Raw genomic sequence first — 18144 nt, 5'->3', positions numbered from 1 at the left:
TAAAGGTGCACTACGGGTACCTCCGAAAGTGTCTGTTGGGTTGGCACGGATCGAGACTGGGATTTGTCACTCCGTGTGAGGGTTAGGTATCTCTGGGCCCACTCGGTAATGCATCATCATAATGAGCTCAATGTGGCTAAGGCGTTAGTCACGGGATCATGCATTGCGGTACGAGTAAAGAGACTTGCCGGTAACGAGATTGAACAAGGTATTGGGATACCGACGATCGAATCTCGGGCAAGTAACATACCGAAGGGAATTGTATACGGGATTGATTGAATCCTCGACATCGTGGTTTATCCGATGAGATCATCGTGGAACATGTGGGAGCCAACATGGGTATCCAGATCCCGCTGTTGGTTATTGACCGGAGAGGCGTCTCGGACATGTCTGCATGTCTCCCGAACCCGTAGGGTCTACACACTTAAGGTTCGGTGAAGCTAGGGTTGTAGAGATATGTGTATGCGGAAACCCGAAAGTTGTTCGGAGTCCCGGATGAGATCCCGGACGTCACGAGGAGTTCCGGAATGGTCCGGAGGTGAAGAATTATATATAGAAAGGGTCCCGGGGGTCCACCGGGTGGGGCCACCTATCCCGGAGGGCCCCATGGGCTGAAGTGGGAGGGCAACCAGCCCTTAGTGGGCTGGGGCGCCCCCCATGGGCCTCCCCCCTGCGCCTAGGGTTGGAAACCCTAGGGTGGGGGGCGCCCCACTTGCCTTGGGGGGCAAGGCACCCCCTTGGCCGCCGCCCCCCCATCTAGATGGGGTTTGGCCGGCGCCCCCCTCCCAGGGGGCCTATATAAAGGGGGGGAGGGAGGGCAGCAATACAACAACCTTGGGCGCCTCCCTCCTCCCCTGCTACACCTCTCCCTCTCGTAGAAGCTCGGCGAAGCCCTGCCGAGACCCGCTACATCCACCACCACGCCGTCGTGCTGCTGGATCTCCATCAACCTCTCCTTCCCCCTTGCTGGATCAAGAAGGAGGAGACGTCGCTGCACCGTACGTGTGTTGAACGCGGAGGTGCCGTCCGTTCGGCACTCGGTCATCGGTGATTTGGATCACGGCGAGTACGACTCCGTCATCCACGTTCATTGGAACGCTTCCGCTCGCGATCTACAAGGGTATGTAGATGCACTCCTTTCCCCTCGTTGCTAGTATACTCCATAGATGCATCTTGGTGAGCATAGGAAAATTTTAAAATTATGCTACGATTCCCAACAGTGGCATCATGAGCCAGGCTTATGCGTAGTTACTATGCACGAGTAGAACACAAAATGTTGTGGGCGTTGATGTTGCCAATTCTTCTTGCCGCTACTAGTCGTATCTTGTTTCGGCGGTATTGTAGGATGAAGCGGCCCGGACCGACCTTACACGTACGCTTACGTGAGACAGGTTCCACCGACTGACATGCACTAGTTGCATAAGGTGGCTAGCGGGTGTCTGTCTCTCCTACTTTAGTCGGAACGGATTCGATGAAAAGGGTCCTTATGAAGGGTAAATAGAAATTGGCAAATCACGTTGTGGTTTTACGTAGGTAAGAAACGTTCTTGCTAGAAACCTATACAAGCCACGTAAAAACTTGCAACAACAATTAGAGGACGTCTAACTTGTTTTTGCAGCAAGTGCTATGTGATGTGATATGGCCAGAAGATGTGATGAATGATATATGTGATGTATGAGATTGATCATATTCTTGTAATAGGAATCACGACTTGCATGTCGATGAGTATGACAACCGGCAGGAGCCATAGGAGTTGTCTTTATTATTTTGTATGACCTGCGTGTCATTGAATAACGCCATGTAAATTACTTTACTTTGTTGCTAAACGCGTTAGCCATAGAAGTAGAAGTAATCGTTGGCGTGACGACTTCATGAAGACACAATGATGGAGATCATGATGATGGAGATCATGGTGTCATGCCGGTGACGAAGATGATCATGGTGCCCCGAAGATGGAGATCAAAGGAGCATAATGATATTGGCCATATCATGTCACTAGATGATTGCATGTGATGTTTATCATGTTTTTGCATCTTATTTGCTTAGAACGACGGTAGTAAGTAAGATGATCCCTTATGATAATTTCAAGAAAAGTGTTCCCCCTAACTGTGCACCGTTGCGAAGGTTCGTTGTTTCGAAGCACCACGTGATGATCGGGTGTGATAGATTCTAACGTTCGAATACAACGGGTGTTGATGCGCCTAGCATGTACAGACATGGCCTCGGAACACACGCAATACACTTAAGTTGACTTGACGAGCCTAGCATGTACAGACATGGCCTCGGAACACGGAGGACCGAAAGGTCGAGCATGAGTCGTATAGAAGATACGATCAACATGGAGATGTTCACCGATCTTGACTAGTCCGTCTCACGTGATGATCGGACACGGCCTAGTTAACTCGGATCATGTTTCACTTAGATGACTAGAGGGATGTCTATCTGAGTGGGAGTTCATTAAATAATTAAATTAGATGAACTTAATTATCATGAACTTAGTCTAAAATCTTTACACTATGTCTTGTAGATCAAATGGCCAACGTTGTCCTCAATTTCAACGCGTTCCTAGAGAAAACCAAGCTGAAAGATGATGGCAGCAACTATACAGACTGGGTCCGGAACCTGAGGATCATCCTCATAGTAGCCAAGAAAGATTATGTCTTAGAAGCACCGCTAGGTGAAGCACCAATCCCAGAGAACCAAGACGTTATGAACGCTTGGCAATCACGTGCTGATGATTACTCCCTCGTCCAGTGCGGCATGCTTTACAGCTTAGAACCGGGTCTCCAAAAGCGTTTTGAGAAACATGGAGCATATGAGATGTTCGAGGAGCTGAAATTGGTTTTCCAAGCTCATGCCCGGGTCGAGAGATATGAAGTCCCCGACAAGTTCTTCAGCTGTAAAATGGAGGAAAATAGTTCTGTAAGTGAGCACATACTCAGAATGTCTGGGTTGCACAACCGCTTGACTCAGCTGGGAGTTAATCTCCCGGATGACGCGGTCATTGACAGAATCCTTCAGTCGCTTCCACCAAGCTACAAGAGCTTTGTGATGAACTTCAATATGCAGGGGGTGGAAAAGACCATTCCTGAGATATATTCAATGCTGAAATCAGCGGAGGTGGAGATCAGAAAAGAACATCAAGTGTTGATGGTGAATAAAACCACTAAGTTCAAGAAGGGCAAGGGTAAGAAGAACTTCAAGAAGGACGACAAGGGAGTTGCCGCGCCCGGTAAAGTTACTAGGAAGAAGTCAAAGAATGGACCCAAGCCTGAAACTGAGTGTTTTTATTGCAAGGGAAGTGGTCACTGGAAGCGGAACTGCCCCAAATACTTAGCGGACAAGAAGGCCGGCAACACCAAAGGTATATGTGATATACATGTAATTGATGTGTACCTTACCAGTACTCGTAGTAGCTCCTGGGTATTTGATACCGGTGCGGTTGCTCATATTTGTAACTCAAAACAGGAACTACGGAATAAACGGAGACTGGCGAAGGACGAGGTGACGATGCGCGTCGGGAATGGTTCCAAGATCGATGTGATCGCCGTCGGCACGCTACCTCTGCATCTACCCACGGGATTAGTTTTAAACCTCAATAATTGTTATTTAGTGCCAGCTTTGAGCATGAACATTGTATCTGGATCTCTTTTAATTCGAGATGGCTACTCATTTAAATCCGAGAATAATGGTTGTTCTATTTATTTGAGAGATGTGTTTTATGGTCATGCCCCGCTGGTCAATGGTTTATTCTTGATGAATCTCGAACGTGATGTTACACATATTCATAGTGTGAATACCAAAAGATGTAAAGTTGATAACGATAGTCCCACATATCTGTGGCACTGCCGCCTTGGTCACATTGGTGTCAAGCGCATGAAGAAGCTCCATGCAGATGGACTTTTGGAGTCTCTTGATTACGAATCATTTGACACGTGCGAACCATGCCTCATGGGTAAGATGACCAAGACTCCGTTCTCCGGAACAATGGAGCGAGCAACCAACTTATTGGAAATCATACATACCGATGTGTGCGGTCCAATGAGTGTTGAGGCTCGCGGAGGATATCGTTATGTTCTCACTCTCACTGATGATTTAAGTAGATATGGGTATGTCTACCTAATGAAGCACAAGTCTGAAACCTTTGAAAAGTTCAAGGAATTTCAGAGTGAGGTTGAGAATCAACGTGACAGGAGAATAAAATTCTTACGATCAGATCGTGGTGGAGAATATTTAAGTCACGAATTTGGTGCACATTTAAGGAAATGTGGAATAGTTTCACAACTCACGCCGCCTGGAACACCTCAGCGAAACGGTGTGTCCGAACGTCGTAATCGCACTCTATTGGATATGGTGCGATCTATGATGTCTTTTACCGATTTACCGCTCTCATTTTGGGGCTATGCTTTAGAGACTGCTGCATTCACTTTAAATAGGGCTCCGTCGAAATCCGTTGAGACGACACCGTATGAATTATGGTTTGGGAAGAAACCTAAGCTGTCGTTTCTAAAAGTTTGGGGATGCGATGCTTATGTCAAGAAACTTCAACCTGAAAAGCTCGAACCCAAGTCAGAAAAATGCGTCTTCATAGGATACCCTAAGGAAACTATTGGGTATACCTTCTACCTCAGATCCGAAGGCAAGATCTTCGTTGCCAAGAACGGGTCTTTTCTGGAGAAGGAGTTTCTCTCGAAAGAATTGAGTGGGAGGAAAGTGGAACTTGATGAGGTGATAGTCACCCCTTCCGAACCGGAAAGTAGCGCAGCGCGGGAAGATGTTCCTGTGGTGCCTACACCGACTGGGGAGGAAGTTAATGATGATGATCATGAAGCTTCAGATCAAGTTACTACTGAACTTCGTAGGTCCACAAGGACACGTTCTGCACCAGAGTGGTACGGCAACCCTGTCCTGGAAATCATGTTGTTAGACAACGGTGAACCTTCGAACTATGAAGAAGCGATGGCGGGCCCGGATTCCGACAAAAGGCTAGAAGCCATGAAATCCGAGATAGGATCCATGTATAAAAACAAAGTCTGGACTTTGACTGACTTGCCCGATGATCGGCGAGCCATAGAAAACAAATGGATCTTTAAGAAGAAGACGGGCGCGGATGGTAATGTGACCATCTACAAAGCTCGACTTGTCGCTAAGGGTTATCGACAAGTTCAAGGGGTTGACTACAATGAGACTTTCTCACCCGTAGCGAAGCTGAAGTCCGTCCGAATCATGTTAGCAATTGCCGCATACTATGATTATGAGATATGGCAGATGGACGTCAAAACGGCATTCCTTAACGGCTTCCTTAAGGAAGAGTTGTATATGATGCAGCCGGAAGGTTTTGTCGATCCTAAGAATGCTAACAAAGTATGCAAGCTCCAGCGCTCAATCTATGGGTTGGTGCAAGCATCTCGGAGTTGGAACATTCGCTTTGATGAGATGATCAAAGCGTTTGGGTTTACACAGACTTGTGGAGAAGCCTGTGTTTACAAGAAAGTGAGTGGGTGCTCTATAGCATTTCTCATATTATATGTGGATGACATACTTTTGATGGGAAATGATATAGAATTCTTGGAAAGTATAAAGGCCTATTCGAATAAGTGTTTTTCAATGAAGGACCTTGGAGAAGCTGCTTATATATTAGGCATCAAAATCTATAGAGATAGATCAAGACGCCTCATTGGTCTTTCACAGAGTACATACCTTGACAAGATATTGAAGAAGTTCAATATGGATCAGTCCAAGAAGGGGTTCTTGCCTGTATTGCAAGGTGTGCAATTGAGCACGGCTCAATGCCCGACCACGGCAGAAGATAGAGAAAAGATGAGTGTCATCCCCTATGCCTCGGCCATAGGGTCTATTATGTATGCCATGCTGTGTACCAGACCTGATGTAAACCTTGCCGTAAGTTTGGTAGGAAGGTACCAAAGTAATCCCGGCATGGAACACTGGACAACGGTCAAGAATATCCTAAAGTACCTGAAAAGGACTAAGGATATGTTTCTCGTTTATGGAGGTGACGAAGAGCTCGTCGTAAAGGGTTACGTCGACGCTAGCTTCGACACAGATCTGGATGACTCGAAGTCACAAACCGGATACGTGTATATTTTGAATGGAGGAGCAGTAAGCTGGTGCAGTTGCAAGCAAAGCGTCGTGGCGGGATCTACATGTGAAGCGGAGTACATGGCAGCCTCGGAGGCAGCACAGGAAGCAGTCTGGATGAAGGAGTTCATTACCGACCTAGGGGTGATTCCCAATGCGTCGGGCCCGATGACTCTCTTCTGTGACAACACTGGAGCTATTGCCCTTGCGAAGGAGCCCAGATTTCACAGGAAGACCAGGCATATCAACCGTCGCTTCAACTCCATTCGTGGAAGTGTTCAAAATGGAGACATAGATATTTGTAAAGTACATACGGACCTGAATGTAGCAGATCCGTTGACTAAACCTCTCCCTAGGGCAAAACATGATCAACACCAGGACGCAATGGGTGTACGATTCATCATAATGTAACTAGATTATTGACTCTAGTGCAAGTGGGAGACTGTTGGAAATATGCCCTAGAGGCAATAATAAATGGTTATTATTATATTTCTTTGTTCATGGTAATTGTCTATTGTTCATGCTATAATTGTGTTATCCGGAAATCGTAATAGATGTGTGAATACATAGACCACAACGTGTCCCTAGTAAGCCTCTAGTTGACTAGCTCGTTGATCAACAGATAGTCATGGTTTCCTGACTATGGGCATTGGATGTCATTGATAACGGGATCACATCATTAGGAGAATGATGTGATGGACAAGACCCAATCCTAAGCATAGCTTAAAAGATCGTGTAGTTTCGTTTGCTAGAGCTTTTCCAATGTCAAGTATCTTTTCCTTAGACCATGAGATTGTGCAACTCCCGGATACCGTAGGAGTGCTTTGGGTGCACCAAACGTCACAACGTAACTGGGTGACTATAAAGGTGCACTACGGGTATCTCCGAAAGTGTCTGTTGGGTTGGCACGGATCGAGACTGGGATTTGTCACTCCGTGTGACGGAGAGGTATCTCTGGGCCCACTCGGTAATGCATCATCATAATGAGCTCAATGTGGCTAAGGCGTTAGTCACGGGATCATGCATTGCGGTACGAGTAAAGAGACTTGCCGGTAACGAGATTGAACAAGGTATTGGGTATCGACGATCGAATCTCGGGCAAGTAACATACCGATTAACAAAGGGAATTGTATACGGGATTGATTGAATCCTCGACATCGTGGTTCATCCGATGAGATCATCGTGGAACATGTGGGAGCCAACATGGGTATCCAGATCCCGCTGTTGGTTATTGACCGGAGAGGCGTCTCGGTCATGTCTGCATGTCTCCCGAACCCGTAGGGTCTACACACTTAAGGTTCGGTGACGCTAGGGTTGTAGAGATATGTGTATGCGGAAACCCAAAAGTTGTTCGGAGTCCCGGATGAGATCCCGGACGTCACGAGGAGTTCCGGAATGGTCCGGAGGTGAAGAATTATATATAGGAAGGGTCCGGGGGGTCCATCGGGTGGGGCCACCTATCCCGGAGGGCCCCATGGGCTGAAGTGGGAGGGCAACCAACCCTTAGTGGGCTGGGGCGCCCCCCATGGGCCTCCCCCCTACGCCTAGGGTTGGAAACCCTAGGGTGGGGGGCACCCCACTTGCCTTGGGGGGCAAGGCACCCCCTTGGCCAACGCCCCCCCATCTAGATGGGGTTTGGCCGGCGCCCCCCCTCCCAGTGGGCCTATATAAAGGGGGGGAGGGAGGGCACCAATACAACAGCCTTGGGCGCCTCCCTCCTCCCCTGCTACACCTCCCCCTCTCGCAGAAGCTCGGCGAAGCCCTGCCGAGACCCGCTACATCCACCACCACGCCGTCGTGCTGCTGGATCTCCATCAACCTCTCCTTCCCCCTTGCTGGATCAAGAAGGAGGAGACGTCGCTGCACCGTACGTGTGTTGAACGCGGAGGTGCCGTCCGTTCGGCACTCGGTCATCGGTGATTTGGATCACGGCGAGTACGACTCCGTCATCCACGTTCATTGGAACGCTTCCGCTCGCGATCTACAAGGGTATGTAGATGCACTCCTTTCCCCTCGTTGCTAGTATACTCCATAGATGCATCTTGGTGAGCATAGGAAAATTTTAAAATTATGCTACGATTCCCAACATAAGTCGGCATAGCATCTTAAGATTTTACGAAATCACCATAAACGCCTCACAGTTAATGGAAACGTCTCCTTCCACTAAACGCCCGCCAGAAGTCTAAAATAAATACAGAAAAAATTGCGAGCACCAATATCAAGTCTAAAACTTAAGGAGCATGCTACGCGTCAGTCGACGGATCTTCTTATGCTTTGCAACAAAGATCTTGTTGTAGAAACATTGTAACAAAGATCTTGTTGCATAAAAATTCTGCAGCACAATCTCTATTACAAATGTTTCAACAAAATCTCTGTTGCAAAATAGAGAAAAGAAGTTCACCCCGCTAGGTCTGTGTCAAATCCGACTTAAAAAGCTGGCCGACGCGTAGCAACCCCCAGGACTTAAACCCTGATGGATTAAAGATACAACTATCCTCCTAAGGGCATCTCCAACGGCAACCTGCAAAACTCCTCCTGCATCCGTCCGCGAACAGGGGGACCCACGAATACGGATACGGGAGGACGTCATCTAACCATAGCCACACACATCCGGCCTTCCTCATTTTTTTCAAGTCTGCACAATGAAATAGCCGCATGCAAAGGATACAGACGTTCAAATAGCCGCATGCAACATTAGTTCAAATCTAAAAAGGTTCAAATATTACATCCCAACATTGTTGTCCCCTTTCATCGACCACTGATGCTCAATCAGATCTTCCTTCAGCTGCTCGTGAGTTGGCCGATGTCGAATCTGTTGATGCATTTGGGTAAACTCTTCAAATGTAACCGTTGGCCGGATTCTGGTCCGGAAGTTAGATAGGATCACCCATGTTCTCAAATTTCAGAGTCGTGGCAACATTGTCACACATGTCATCACCTCCCATGATGTCTTCGGATCCTATTGTTTTGCAGGTCCACGAACAACTGCAAAACGGGCCTGAAGATCTTCAAATGCCCTCTTGACATCCTTTCTAGCTGCTTCTTGTCTTTGGGCAAAGTGAGCCTTTTTCTGGCCAACTGGGATTTGAGATGATGTTGACAAAGGTAGCCCATGGAAGATAGATACGTCGATCGTTGTAGCACATTGATGTCGTTGTGAGACCCGAGCATGCCAAATCCAAAGATCCTGTGATTCACCTGCTTCAAGAATGATGGTGGACTTCTTAACATGACTCTGATATTGCCCTTGTAAAGCCTTCGGACAGTTCTTTTCATTTCCAATGCATGCAGTCAAGAGATTCAAGCAAACCTAGCCACCCTATTGCTTCTGGGGGAGGACATTGGCGGGGCGGAGGTAGGAGCAAATCCAGGCGAGCAGTGGGCGCGCCTCCTTGTACTGGAAGGGCCACTCGAGCGTGTCCACATCCAGCGGGTCCTCCCCGCCGAACCCCAGCTCCGTCAGCGCCGCCCTACTCATACTTGCTTCCTCCCTTCCGGGCGCCTGTGCTCGCCGGAGGCTCGGTTGCGCGGTCCCACAGTGTTGGTGGGGATGGCCGCGGCCGGAAGTGGTAGCCGGTAGAGGAGGAGTGGAGTGCGTTCGAAACAACAACAAAAATGGTGAGATCTGCCTGCCAGCCGGCGCGTCCCTCCCAATTCTTTCTCGAGCTATTATGTTGAAGGCCCAGATAGTTGGGCCGGACCGAGGTCCATACAGGCCCAACTAGTTATTGGGTCGTACTTGACTTGCATATGTACGTCTCTATTTTTTTAATAGTCAAAGTCGTTCACATACACAAGCATACACTAACCCCTATCAACGCACCCACGAATCCACACCCTACCCCCTATGAGCACCTCCAAAAAACTAAGTCGGCATAGCATCTTGAGATTTTACGAAATCACCATAAACGCATCACGGTTAATGGAAACGTCTCCTTCCCTTGAACGCCCGCCAGAAGCCTAAATAAATACATAAATAATGTGAGCACGAATATCAAGTCCAAAACTTAAGGAGCCTGCTACGCTTCGGTCGACAGATCTTCTTATGCTTTGCAACAAAGATCTTGTTGTAGAAACATTGCAACAAAGATCTTGTTGCACGAAAATTCCGAAGCATAATCTCTGTTATAAACGTTTCAACGAAATCTCTGTTGCAAAAATAGAGAAAAGAAGTTCATCCCGCTTGATGTGTGTCAGATCCGACTTAAAAAGCTGGCCGACGCGTAGCAGCCCCTAAAACTTAAACCCTGATGGATTAAAGATACAACTATCCTACTAAGGGCATCTCCAACGGAAACCTGCAAATTTCCTATCGCATCCGTCCGTGAACAGGGGGACCCGCGGACACAGATACGGGAGGACGTCATATAACCGTAGCCGCATACATCCGACCTTCCTCATTTTTTTTCAAGTCCGCACGATGAAATAACCGCATGTAATGGATACAAACGTTCAAATAGCCTCATGCAGCACTAGTTCAAATCTAAAAAGGTTCAAATATTACATCCCAACATTATTGTCCCCTTTCATCGACCATTGATGCTCAATCAGATCTTCCTTCAGTTGCTCGTGAGTTGGTCGATGCCGAATTTGTTGATGCATTTGAATAAACTCTTCAAATGTGGCCGCTGGCTAGATTCTGGTCCAAAAGTTAGATAGGATCACCCATGTTCTCAAATTCCAGAGCCGCGACAACATCGTCACCCTCATCCTTGATGATCATGTTGTGCATCATCACACATGTCATCACCCCCATAAGGTCTTCGGATCCTATTGTTTTGCAGGTCCACGAACAACTTCAAAACGGGTCTGAAGAACTTCAAATGCCCTCTTGACATCCTTTCTAGCTGCTTCTTGTCTTTGGATAAAGTGAGCCTTTTTCTGGCCAACTGGGATTTGAGATGGTGTTGACAAAGGTAGCCCATGGAAGATAGATACATCGATCGTTGTAGCACATTGATGTCATTGTGAGACCCGAGCATGCCAAATCCAAAGATCATGTGATGCAACTGCTTCAAGAATGATGGTGGGCTTCTTTAACATGACTCTGATATTGCCCTTGTAAAGCCTTCCGTCAGTTCTTTTTCATTTCCAATGCATGCAGTCAAGAGATTCAAGCAAACCTGGGCACCCTCTTGCTTCTGGGAGAGGACGTCGGAGGGGCAGAGGCAGGAGCAGATCCAGGCGAGCAGCGGGGCGCGCCTCCTCGTACTGGAAGGGCCACTCGAGCGCGTCCCCGTCCAGCGGGCCCTCCCCGTCGAACCGCAGCTCCGTCAGTTGGATGGGAATTGCTTTAGTGAGTCAATCTTAACCCTTCATCCTAACTCCTCTTGTCTAGTCCCATGTCAATTCCCATGAACCAAACAAGGGAGTATAATTTCTCCTCATATTCTCACACATAATTCCTATCACGCACCAAACAGAGGATTGGGAATAAAACGACTCATTCCATGTCTAATCTCAACACAACTCCCTCCTCTAAACCCCCATTCCCCTTCTTAAATATTGCCAAACATGATGTGAAGAATCTTTATTCGATGCCGTCATCGTTGCCGCCAAAGCCAAGACGATGAACAACCTAAAAACCTAGACTACGAAGGAGTAAAAATGATCCACCGCGTGGATCCAGCGACCCCCTCATCATCGACAACTGAGGTCACCAGCGGAGGGGAGCCGCCGGATGACGGTGCTGAAAGATTGACCTCTCGTGGCGGCGGCTAGGATTCTTTCTTTTTTCTTTTTGCATAGTTATACGTGTCTCATTAATAACATAAAGATTCAGTTACAGGCCACGTAAACATCGATATTACATGATTGAAAAGATAGGATAATCCTATGCAAAAAAAACCAGCGCCTGGCCCTCTCCACTAAGGGAAAGAAGACATATCACCTCTTCACCCGAGCTCGACGCGGCTCCATCGCTTATCAGCAGCTTTATGGACCTCCAAAGTAGTTTGCCTGAAGCAAAACCATTGTCGTTGAAAGAACCAGACCGGGGCAACGTGTCCCCGGACACGCCATCAAACTCCAGAACTGACACCCCCGCATGACTACGACGTCGGAGGAGGAAGCCAGAACTGTTAGCCTCCAACCACAAACCCAGCACAAGATGCTATTGGAAATATGCCCTAGAGGCAATAATAAAATGGTTATTATTATATTTCCTTGTTCATGATAAATTGTCTATCGTTCATGCTATAATTGTGTTATCCGGAAATCGTAATACATGTGTGAATACATAGACCACAACATGTCCCTAGTAAGCCTCTAGTTGACTAGCTCGTTGATCAACAGATAGTCATGGTTTCCTGACTATGGACATTGGATGTCATTGATAACGGGAACACATCATTAGGAGAATGATGTGATGGACAAGACCCAATCCTAAGCATAGCACAAAGATCGTGTAGTTCGTTTGCTAGAGCTTTTCCAATGTCAAGTATCATTTCCTTAGACCATGAGATCGTGTAACTCCCGGATGCCGTAGGAGTGCTTTGGGTGTACCAAACGTCACAACGTAACTGGGTGACTATAAAGGTACACTACAGGTATCTCTGAAAGTGTCTGTTGGGTTGACACGGATCGAGACTGGGATTTGTCACTCTGTATGACGGAGAGGTATCTCTGGGCCCACTCGGTAATGCATCATCATAATGAGCTCAATGTGACCAAGTGTCTGGTCACGGGATCATGCATTACGGTACGAGTAAAGTGACTTGCCGGTAACGAGATTGAACAAGGTATTCGGATACCGATGATCGAATCTCGGGCAAGTAACGTACCGATTGACAAAGGGAATTGTATACGGGATTGATTGAATCCTCGACATCGTGGTTCATCCGATGAGATCATCGTGGAACATGTGGGAGCCAACATGGGTATCCAGATCCCGCTGTTGGTTATTGACCGGAGAGTCGTCTCGGTCATGTCTGCATGTCTCCCGAACCCGTAGGGTCTACACACTTAAGGTTCGGTGACGCTAGGGTTGTAGAGATATTAGTATGCGGAAACCCGAAAGTTGTTCAGAGTCTCGGATGAGATCCCGGACGTCACGAGGAGTTCCAGAATGGTCCGGAGGTGAAGAATTATATATAGGAAGTCCAGTTTCGGCCACCGGGAAAGTTTTGGGGGTTATCGGCATTGCACCGGGACCACCGGAAGGGTCCCGGGGGTCCATCGGGTGGGGCCACCTATCCCGGAGGGCCCCATGGGCTGAAGTGGGGAGGGGAACCAGCCATTGGTGGGCTGGTGCGCCCCCCTTGGGCCTCCCCTGCGCCTAGGGTTGGAAACCCTGGGGTGGGGGGGCGCCCCACTTGGCTTGGGGGGCAAGCCACCCCCTTGGCCGCCGCCCCCCCCTCAGATGGGATCTCCAGGGGCCCGGCGTCCCCCCAGGGCCCCTATAAATAGTGGGGGGGAGGGAGGGCAGCAACACCCTAGCCCCTGGCGCCTCCCTCTCCCTCCCGTGACACCTCTCCCTCCCGCTTGTGCATGGCGAAGCCCTGCCGGGATCCCCGCTACTTCCACCACCACGCCGTCGTGCTGCTGGATCTCCATCAACCTCTCCTTCCCCCTTACTGGATCAAGAAGGAGGAGACGTCGCTGCTCCGTACGTGTGTTGAACGCGGAGGTGCCGTCCGTTCGGCGCTCGGTCATCGGTGATTTGGATCACGACGAGTACGACTCCATCAACCCTGTTCACTTGAACGCTTCCGCTCGCGATCTACAAGGGTATGTAGATGCACTCCTTCCTTCTCGTTGCTAGTAAACTCCATAGATGGATCTTGGTGATGCGTAGAAATTTTTTGATTTCTGCTACAATCCCCAACTGTGGTATCATGAGCCAGGCCTATGCGTAGTTACTATGCACGAGTAGAACACAAAGCAGTTGTGGGCGTAGATGTTGTCAATTTTTCTTGCCACTACTAGTCTTATCTTGTTTCGGCGGTATTGTGGGATGAAGCGGCCCGGACCGACCTTACACGTACGCTTACGTGAGACAGGTTCCACCGACTGACATGCACTAGTTGCATAAGGTGGCTAGCGGGTGTCTGTCTCTCCCACTTTAGTCGAAACGGTTTCGATGAAAAGGGTCCTTATGAAGGGTAAATAGAAATTGGCATATCACGTTGTGGTTTTACGTAGGTAAGAAACGTTCTTGCTAGAAACCTATAGAAGCCACGTAAAAACATGCAACAACAATTAGAGGACGTCTAACTTGTTTTTGCAGCATGTGCCTTGTGATGTGATATGGCCAAAAGGATGTAATGAATGAGATATATGTGATGTATGAGATTTATCATGTTCTTGTAATAGGAATCACGACTTGCATGTCGATGAGTATGACAACCGGCAGGAGCCATAGGAGTTGTCTTTATTTTTTGTATGACCTGCGTGTCATTGAATAACGCCATGTAAATTACTTTACTTTATTGCTAAACACGTTAGCCATAGAAGTAGAAGTAATCGATGGCGTGACAACTTCACGAAGACACGATGATGGAGATCATGATGATGGAGATCATGGTGTCATGCCGGTGACAAAGATGATCATGGCGCCCCGAAGATGGAGATCAAAGGAGCAAAATGATATTGGCCATATCATGTCACTATTTGATTGCATGTGATGTTTATCATGTTTTACATCTTATTTTCTTAGAACGACGGTAGTAAGTAAGATGATCCCTTATAATAATTTCAAGAAAGTGTTCCCCCTAACTGTGCACCGTTGCAAAGGTTCGTTGTTTTGAAGCACCACGTGATGATCGGGTGTGATAGATTCTAACGTTCGCATACAACGGGTGTTGACGAGCCTAGCATGTACAGACATGGCCTCGGAACACACGCAATACACTTAGGTTGACTTGACGAGCCTAGCATGTACAGACATGGCCTCGCAACACGGAAGACCGAAAGGTCGAACATGAGTCGTATAGAAGATACGATCAACATGAAGATGTTCACCGATCTTGACTAGTCCGTCTCACGTGATGATTGGACACGGCCTAGTTAAGTCGGATCATGTTTCACTTAGATGACTGGAGGGATGTCTATCTGAGTGGGAGTTCATTGAATAATTTGATTAGACGAACTTAATTATCATGAAATTAGTCTAAAATCTTTACAATATGTCTTGTAGATCAAATGGCCCACGTTGCCCTCAACTTCAACGCGTTCCTAGAGAAAATCAAGCTGAAAGATGATGGCAGCAACTATACGGACTGGGTCCGGAACCTGAGGATCATCCTCATAGCTGCCAAGAAAGATTATGTCCTAGAAGCACCGCTAGGTGAAGCACCCATCCCAGAGAACCAAGACACTATGAACGCTTGGCAATCACGTGCTGATGATTACTCCCTTGTTCAGTGCGGCATCCTTTACAGCTTAGAACCGGGGCTCCAAAAGCGTTTTGAGAAACACGGAGCATATGCGATGTTCGAAGAGCTGAAAATGGTTTTCCAAGCTCATGCCCGGGTCGAGAGATATGAAGTCTCCGACAAGTTCTTCAGTTGTAAAATGGAGGAAAATAGTTCTGTCAGTGAGCACATACTCAAAATGTCTGGGTTACACAACCGCTTGTCTCAGCTGGGAGTTAATCTCCCGGATGACGCGGTCATTGACATAATCCTTCAGTCGCTTCCACCGAGCTACAAGAGCTTTGTGATGAACTTCAATATGCAGGGGATGGAAAAGACCATTCCTGAGGTATATTCAATGCTGAAATCAGCGGAGGTGGAGATCAAAAAGGAACATCAAGTGTTGATGGTGAATAAAACCACTAAGTTCAAGAAAGGCAAGGGTAAGAAGAACTTCAAGAAAGACGGCAAGGGAGTTGCCGCGCCCGGTAAGCCAGTTGCCGGGAGGAAGCCAAGGAATGGACCCAAGCCTGAGACAGAGTGCTTTTATTGCAAGGGAAGTGGTCACTGGAAGCGGAACTGCCCCAAATACTTAGCGGACAAGAAGGCCGGCAACACCAAAGGTATATGTGATATACATGTAATTGATGTGTAACTTACCAGTACTCGTAGTAGCTCCTGGGTATTTGATACCGGTGTGGTTGCTCATATTTGTAACTCAAAACAGGAGCTGCGGAATAAGCGGAGACTGGCGAAGGACGAGGTGACGATGCGCGTCGGGAATGGTTCCAAGGTTGATGTGATCGCCGTCGGCACGCTACCTCTGCATTTACCTACGGGATTAGTTTTAAACCTCAATAATTGTTATTTAGTGCCAGCTTTGAGCATGAACATTGTATCAGGATCTCGTTTAATTCGAGATGGCTACTCATTTAAATCCGAGAATAATGGTTGTTCTATTTATATGAGAGATATGTTTTATGGTCATGCCCCGCTGGTCAATGGTTTATTCTTAATGAATCTCGAACGTGATGTTACACATATTCATAGTGTGAATACCAAAAGATGTAAAGTTGATAACGATAGTCCCACATACTTGTGGCACTGCCGCCTTGGTCACATTGGTATGAAATGCATGAAGAAGCTCCATGCAGATGGACTTTTGGAGTCTCTTGATTACGAATCATTTGACACGTGCGAACCATGCCTCATGGGTAAGATGACCAAGACTCCGTTCTCCGGAACAATGAAGCGAGCAACCAACTTATTGGAAATCATACATACCGATGTGTGCGGTCCAATGAGTGTTGAGGCTCGCGGTGGCTATCGTTATGTTCTCACTCTCACTGATGACTTAAGTAGATATGGGTATGTCTACCTAATGAAACACAAGTCTGAGACCTTTGAAAGGTTCAAGGAATTTCAGAGTGAGGTTGAGAATCAACGTGACAGGAAAATAAAGTTCTTACGATCAGATCGTGGAGGAGAATATTTGAGTCACGAATTTGGCACACACTTAAGGAAATGTGGAATAGTTTCACAACTCACGCCGCCTGGAACACCTCAGCGAAATGGTGTATCCGAACGTCGTAATCGCACTCTATTGGATATGGTGCGATCTATGATGTCTCTTACCGATCTACCGCTCTCATTTTGGGGCTATGCTTTAGAGACTGCCGCATTCACTTTAAATAGGGCTCCGTCGAAATCCGTTGAGACGACACCGTATGAATTATGGTTTGGGAAGAAACCTAAGCTGTCGTTTCTAAAAGTTTGGGGATGCGATGCTTATGTCAAGAAACTTCAACCTGAAAAGCTCGAACCCAAGTCGGAGAAATGCGTCTTCATAGGATACCCCAAGGAAACCATTGGGTATACCTTCTACCTCAGATCCGAAGGCAAGATCTTTGTTGCCAAAAATGGGTCCTTTCTGGAGAAAGAGTTTCTCTCGAAAGAAGTGAGTGGGAGGAAAGTGGAACTTGATGAGGTGATAGTCACCCCTTCCGAACCGGAGAGTAGCGCAGCGCGGGAAGATGTTCCTGTGGTGCCTACACCGACTGGGGAGGAAGTTAATGATGATGATCATGAAGCTTCGGATCAAGTTACTGCTGAACTTCGTAGGTCCACAAGGACACGTTCCGCACCAGAGTGGTACGGCAACCCTGTCCTGGAAATCATGTTGTTAGACAACGGTGAACCTTCGAACTATGAAGAAGCAATGGCGGGCCCAAATTCCGACAAATGGCTAGAAGCCATGAAATCCGAGATACGATCCATGTATGAAAACGAAGTATGGACTTTGACTGACTTGCCCGATGATCGGCGAGCCATAGAAAATAAATGGATCTTTAAGAAGAAGACGGACGCGGATGGTAATGTAATCATCTATAAGGCTCGACTTGTCGCTAAGGGTTATCGACAAGTTCAAGGGGTTAACTACGATGAGACTTTCTCACCCGTAGCGAAGCTGAAGTCCGTCCGAATCATGTTAGCAATTGCCGCATTCTATGATTATGAGATATGGCAAATGGACGTCAAAACGACATTCCTTAACGGCTTTCTTAAGGAAGAATTGTATATGATGCAGCCGGAAGGTTTTGTCGATCCTAAGAATGCTAACAAGGTATGCAAGCTCCAGCGCTCCATCTATGGGCTGGTGCAAGCATCTCGGAGTTGGAACATTCGATTTGAT

This window comes from Aegilops tauschii, chromosome 7 (assembly GCF_002575655.3).
Source record: "Aegilops tauschii subsp. strangulata cultivar AL8/78 chromosome 7, Aet v6.0, whole genome shotgun sequence".
In the NCBI taxonomy this organism is placed as follows: domain Eukaryota; kingdom Viridiplantae; phylum Streptophyta; class Magnoliopsida; order Poales; family Poaceae; genus Aegilops; species Aegilops tauschii.
This window is presented reverse-complemented; position numbering follows the sequence as displayed.